The sequence below is a fragment of the Camelina sativa genome, chromosome 17 (genome assembly GCF_030686135.1).
Source record: "Camelina sativa cultivar CO46 ecotype springtype chromosome 17, ASM3068613v1".
Classification (NCBI taxonomy): Eukaryota; Viridiplantae; Streptophyta; class Magnoliopsida; order Brassicales; family Brassicaceae; genus Camelina; species Camelina sativa.
Window position 1 is genome coordinate 18,836,080 of NC_141896.1, and position 6,074 is coordinate 18,842,153.

A 6,074-nucleotide genomic window follows, 5' to 3' on the forward strand; every position below is an offset into this window, starting at 1 on the left:
GTTTGACTCAGTTCTTCCAGGAAGAAAACCCTCTTGTCGTTTGACAGATCCAGTAGTCTGAATAACCTGATTCTCCAACTTCTTGACATGAATGTTCAATGCTTCTATCTTCCCATTCAGCTCAGTGTAGACATTGTCAATCTTTCCATTGAATGTCACTGTCAAATGCTCTTGTCCTTGCAAAAGCTGCTCAAGCATGGCTTCCATTCTACTCTCTGAAGAATTCTTAGGAGGTGGAGACTGATAAGATGAGTTCCCATAGGTCCTTGTATAGCCATTGTTCTGTTGCTGCTTCTGGTCACCAGTGTAAGGCCTGTTGCCTTGCTGATTTCCAAACCGTTGTCCCTGATTCCCATACACATAGTTCACATCTTCCTCTTGGTGTCCTTGATCAGGTTCTGGCTCATATGTCTCAACCTCAGCAGCAAAATGAACAGATTTCTTACCCATAAGGAGATTATGCACTGAATCCAGTTTAGCATTAACAGAAGCTAACTGGTTTGAATCAAATCCTCCATGCAATCTCTTCCTTTCAGCATCTGCTCCCTTAGTGCTATTGCTAGAAGCCAAATTCTCAATCAAAACTTCAGCATCTTCTGGAAATCTTGTTCTGAAATTCCCATGACTTGCAGCATCCAGAGCTAACTGATACTTCCAGTCACACCCTCTGAAAAAGATACTCAGCAATTGTACCCTTGAAAAACCATGGTGTGGACAATCCCTCTGATAAGCTTTGAATCTCACCTAAGCTGCCTTGAAAGCTTCATCTGGTCTTTGCTTGAAAGTGGATAACTTGACTCTCAACTCATCTGACATTGCATCATCATAGAAATGGTTGAGGAAAGCCACTTTGACTTGTTGCCAAGATGTCAAAGATCCAGCTGGCAACTGCTTCAACCACTGAGATGCCTCTCCTGCAAGTGAGTATGGGAAGAGCTTGTAGAATATGAAGTCCTCAGTCACTCCATTAGCCTTGATACTGGTCACAAGATCCTCAAAATGCTCAATATGGTCCAGAGGCTTCTCATTGGGCAAAGCAGAGAAAGGTCTCTGTCCAACCAGTTGGAAGTAAGCAGGCTTCAACTCAAAATCGTTCCTCTAGAATGGAGGAGGAACAATAGCAGACCGGTTCTCATACACCAGATCAGCCCGGTTGTAGTCAGCAATGGTCCTGATCAGATTCCAGTTTTGGTCCTGTCTTCGAACTGGGTTCTGTACGTGGTTGGCAGCTCCACGCACGTCTGCAGGTGGGTTTCGATCGATGCCACCTGGTTGGTGTCGATCGACACCGAGGTTTGGATCATCAACGACACCAGCTTGTTGATTCACGACAGCCTGCTCGTTGACAACAGGTTCGGCAATCACATTTCCTTCTGCATCAAGATTTTGGCCCTGCTCATTGCACAAGTGGCCCTCTTGATCCCTCAAAACACCAGCCTCATCACGCATCAGAATGATCGTATTAACCATCTTCAGAGATTTAGCTGTTTTTCTGTTCTCACGCTCAAGTTTTCCCAACTCTTGGTTTGAAAGCTTCAGAATTAGACTAGTCTTGTTGCTCCTTGTGTTAGGCTTATTAGGCATACACCTGAAACACACAAGAGAGAAGAAAACAAAAGCGTGTTAGTTTGAAAATAAAAATAAAAATTTAGACAAAATCTAAAACTCAAATCTAATGGTAGATCAAAGAGTCCCCGGCAACGGCGCCAAAATTTGATATGCTCAAATTAACCTTAGAGCTACTCTCTCAAATTAAGAGGTCAATGCAGTACTTAGGGGTCGAATTCCACAAGGACTCAAGTCTACACAATAAATTGTAGAGTTTTTCAATTATGCTAAACAAATTAAATTGAATTAAAATAAAAGCAATGCAAAATATTAAATAAAACTTGTTGTAAATTCAGAAGATCAAAAAGCTAGGCCTAGGGAATTTCTCAGGAAATTATGAAACATAAATCAATCAATAAATTAGGATTCAAACAATTAAGAACAGATCTAGAACTCTAAACACTATTGTAAATTAAATCAGTTCTCACTGCAAATAATATCTAAATTTAAAACCAGAAAATCCAAATCTCTTTGTAAAATTCTAGGTTAAAAATCAGCAATAAAATTAGGTTTAGATTGTTCACAAAATTATTAAATCAAATCTATTTGCAAGACATAATTTTGCTCATCAAAAGGTTTTATCAGGAAAACAATTATATTCTCATATCAATTTATTTTCCTAAAGTATTAATTCTAGATGGCCAATCAAGGATTAATATGAAGAACAACCTAAGATGAAGATCTAGATAGATAATAAATCCTAAATAATCAGATCTAATAATTCATAAAATCTCTGTGAAAAACCCTAAACCTAACAAGCAAACTACTCAGACATAATCAATGAAGAACAAAACATCTTTCTGAATAATAAGCAATTGAAATTAAAAGAGTAAAAGGGAGTTCAAGAAATTCTTCTCTACAAAGCAGATCTCTCTCTCCAAAGCTCTCAAAATCTCACAGGGTTGCAGAAAAATAAAACTTGCTAGAATAAAACTTAAGGGTTTGGAAAACCTAAAAACTATATATATATATATATATATATATATATATATATATATTTATATATATGTCCTAAAACACGTCAGGGACTAGTTTTGCAAATATGGAAAACTTCGGGTAACTTTGTAAAACTTCCAAATTTGGCTCTCTCGTCGGTTTGGACTGGGTGTCGATCGATGCTAAGGCAGTGTCGATCGACACCATCTCCTCTGATCGATTCCAAGTTGATTTCTTGCGGATTATTGCTCCAAACTGATCCAAATTGCTCCACTTTGCTCCTTCCATGCTAAAAACCTGTAAAGACTCAAAAACAATCTAGAAACAAATGAAAAGACACTAAAAGACTCCTTATATCATGGTTAAAAACCACAAAAACCATGATATATCAGTCACCTTCAAATTTTCTCCACGTGGCCCTCTTCACATCGCCTTGTGATCTTCCGTCACGTCTTCTTCCAGTTATTCTGCAAAACTCCTTACACTCAGTTTCTTCTAAGTGGACATTCTGATTTTTCCTTTTGGTGTCCTCTTGATCACCAAATCTGGGCGTGAACTCTTTCACGTCTTCTTCTTCTCACCCTTGATTTGTTGTCTCCATCTTTCTAATCTTCTTGCAGCGTATTTTTCTTATTTTTGTTTTGCTTGTATAGGAAGCCAACATAAGCTCTGATACCATGTTAGAATATTGAGAGGAAGAAGAAAAGACACAGAGCAAGAGACTTTGTCCCTTCTTTTTAGAGAAGACAAGAGCGAAAACTGAAATATTTATTTTTATTTACATGAAACTTGTTGTTTACAATCAAGACAAAATGTGTTTATATAGTTAACAAATAGACACGATAACACAATGACTTGTGTCACTTCATACTTGATGACTCTCTAATGAATAATCACAAACTGCAACATTTAGACCGAAACATTGCAACTGTTTTCCAAACTCTTATCAACCAACAATCCCCCTTAATTGAGTTTCGGTCTACCATCATGATTGTCTCCTTGTTCTGCTAACTCCAATTTCTTGTTGATGTGTGTTCATTTCTTCACGGCTTCCTCCTCATTCTTGTTGCAACTTTTCTTTTCCGTTACACAATTTGACACTAGCTTGTCAATTTTTTTTTTTGCCTTCTTCTTTTGACATAGAAACTATTGAGATCACTCTTTCCCTCAACACTTCTCCTTTGTCACCTTTAAATTTTCTCCACGTGGGCCTCTTCAGATAGCCTTGTGATCTTCCGTCACGTTTTCTTCCGGTTATTCTGCCAACCTCCTTCCACTCAGTTTCTTCTAAGTGAACATTCTGATTTTTCCTTTTGGTTTTCTCTTGAACACCAAATCTGGGCGTGAAATCTTTCACATCTTTTTCTTCTCAGCCTTGATTTGTTGTCTCCATCTTTCTAATCTTCTTGTAGCAAAATTCTGATACCATGTTAGAATATTGAGAGGAAACAGAGCAAGAGACTTTGTCTCTTCTCTTTAGAAAAGACAAGAACGAAAACTGAAATATTTATTTTTATTTACATGAAACTTGTTGTTTCCAATCAAGAAAAAATGTGTTTATATAGTTAACAAATAGAGACGATAACACAATGGCTTGTGTCTCTTCATACTTGATGACTCTCTAATGAAACATCACAAACTGCAACGTTTAGACCGAAACATTTCAACTGTTGTCCAAACTCAATTATCAACCAACAGACCCCCTTAATTGAGTTTCGGTCTACCACCATGATTGTCTCCTCGTTCTGCTAACTCCAATTTCTTATTGATGTGTGTTCATTTCTTCACGGCTTCCTCCTCATTCTTGTTGCAACTTCTCTTTCCCGTTACACAATTTGACACTCGCTTGTCAATTGTCTTTTTTTTTTGTCATTTTCTTTTGACATAGAAACTCTTGAGATCACTCTTTCCCTCAACACTTCTCCTTTGTCACCTTCAAATTTTCTCCACGTGGCCCTCTTCATATCGCCTTGTGATCTTCTGTCACGTCTTCTTCCGGTTGTTCTGCCAACCTCCTTCCACTCAGTTTCTTCTAAGTGAACATTTTGATTTTTCCTTTTGGTGTTCTCTTGATCACCAAATCTGGGCGTGAACTCTTTCACGTCTTCTTCTTCTCACCCTTTATTAGTTGTCTCCATCTTTCTAATCTTCTTGTAGCGGATTTTTTCTTATTTTTGTTTTGCTTGGACAGGCTCGAAAACCAACATAAGCTTTGATACCATGTTAGAATATTGAGAGGAAGAAGAAAAGAACCAGAGCAAGAGACTTTGTCTCTTCTCTTTAGAGAAAACAAGAACGAAAACTGAAGTATTTATTTTTATTTACATGAAACTTGTTGTTTACAATCAAGACAAAATGTCTTTATATAGTTAACAAATAGACACGATAACACAATGGCTTGTGTCTCTTCATACTTGATGACTCTCTAATGAAACATAAAAAAATGCAACGTTAAGACTGAAATATTGCAACTGTTGTCCAAACTCAATTATCAACCAACAGTCCTCCATAATTGAGTTTCGGTCTAGCCCAATGATTGTCTCCTCGTTCTGCTAACTCCAATTTCTTGTTGATGTGTATTTATTTCTTCACGGCTTCCACCTCATTCTTGTTGCAACTTCTCTTTCCCGTTACACAATTTGACACTCGCTTGTCAATTGTTTTTTTTTTGTCTTTTTTTTTTACCTAGAAACTCTTGAGATCACTCTTTCACTCAACACTTCTCCTTTGTCACCTTCAAATTTTCTCCACGTGGGCCTCTTCACATCGCCTTGTGATGTTCCGTCACGTCTTCTTCCGGTTATTCTGCCAACCTCCTTCCACTCTGTTTCTTTTAAGTGAACATTCTGATATTTCCTTTTGGTGTTCTCTTGATCACCAAATCTAGGCGTGAACTCTTTCACGTCTTCTTCTTCTCACTCTTGTTTTGTTGTCTCCATCTTTCTAATCTTCTTGCAGCGGAATTTTTCTTATTTTTGTTTTGCTTGGAAAGGCTCAAAAACCAACATAAGCTCTGATACCATGTTAGAATATTGAGAGGAAGAAGAAAAGAAACAGAGCAAGAGACTTTGTCTCTTCTCTTTAGAGAAGACAAGAACGAAAACTGAAATATTTATTTTTATTTATATGAAACTTGTTGTTTACAATCAAAACAAAATGTGTTTATATAGTTAACAAATAGACACGATAACACAATGGCTTGTGTCTCTTCATACTTGATGACTCTATAATGAAACATCACAAACTGCAACGTTTAGACCGAAACATTGCAATTGTTGTCCAAACTCAATTATCAACCAACATTCCCCCTTAATTGAGTTTCGATCTACCACGATGATTGTCTCCTCGTTCTGCTAACTCCAATTTCTTGTTGATGTGTGTTCATTTCTTCACAGCTTCCTCCTTATTCTTGTTGCAACTTATCTTTCTCTTTACTCAATTTGACACTCACTTGTCAATTGTTTTTTTTTTTTTTGTCTTTTTCTTTTGACATATAAATCTTGAGATCACTCTTTCCCTCAACACTTCTC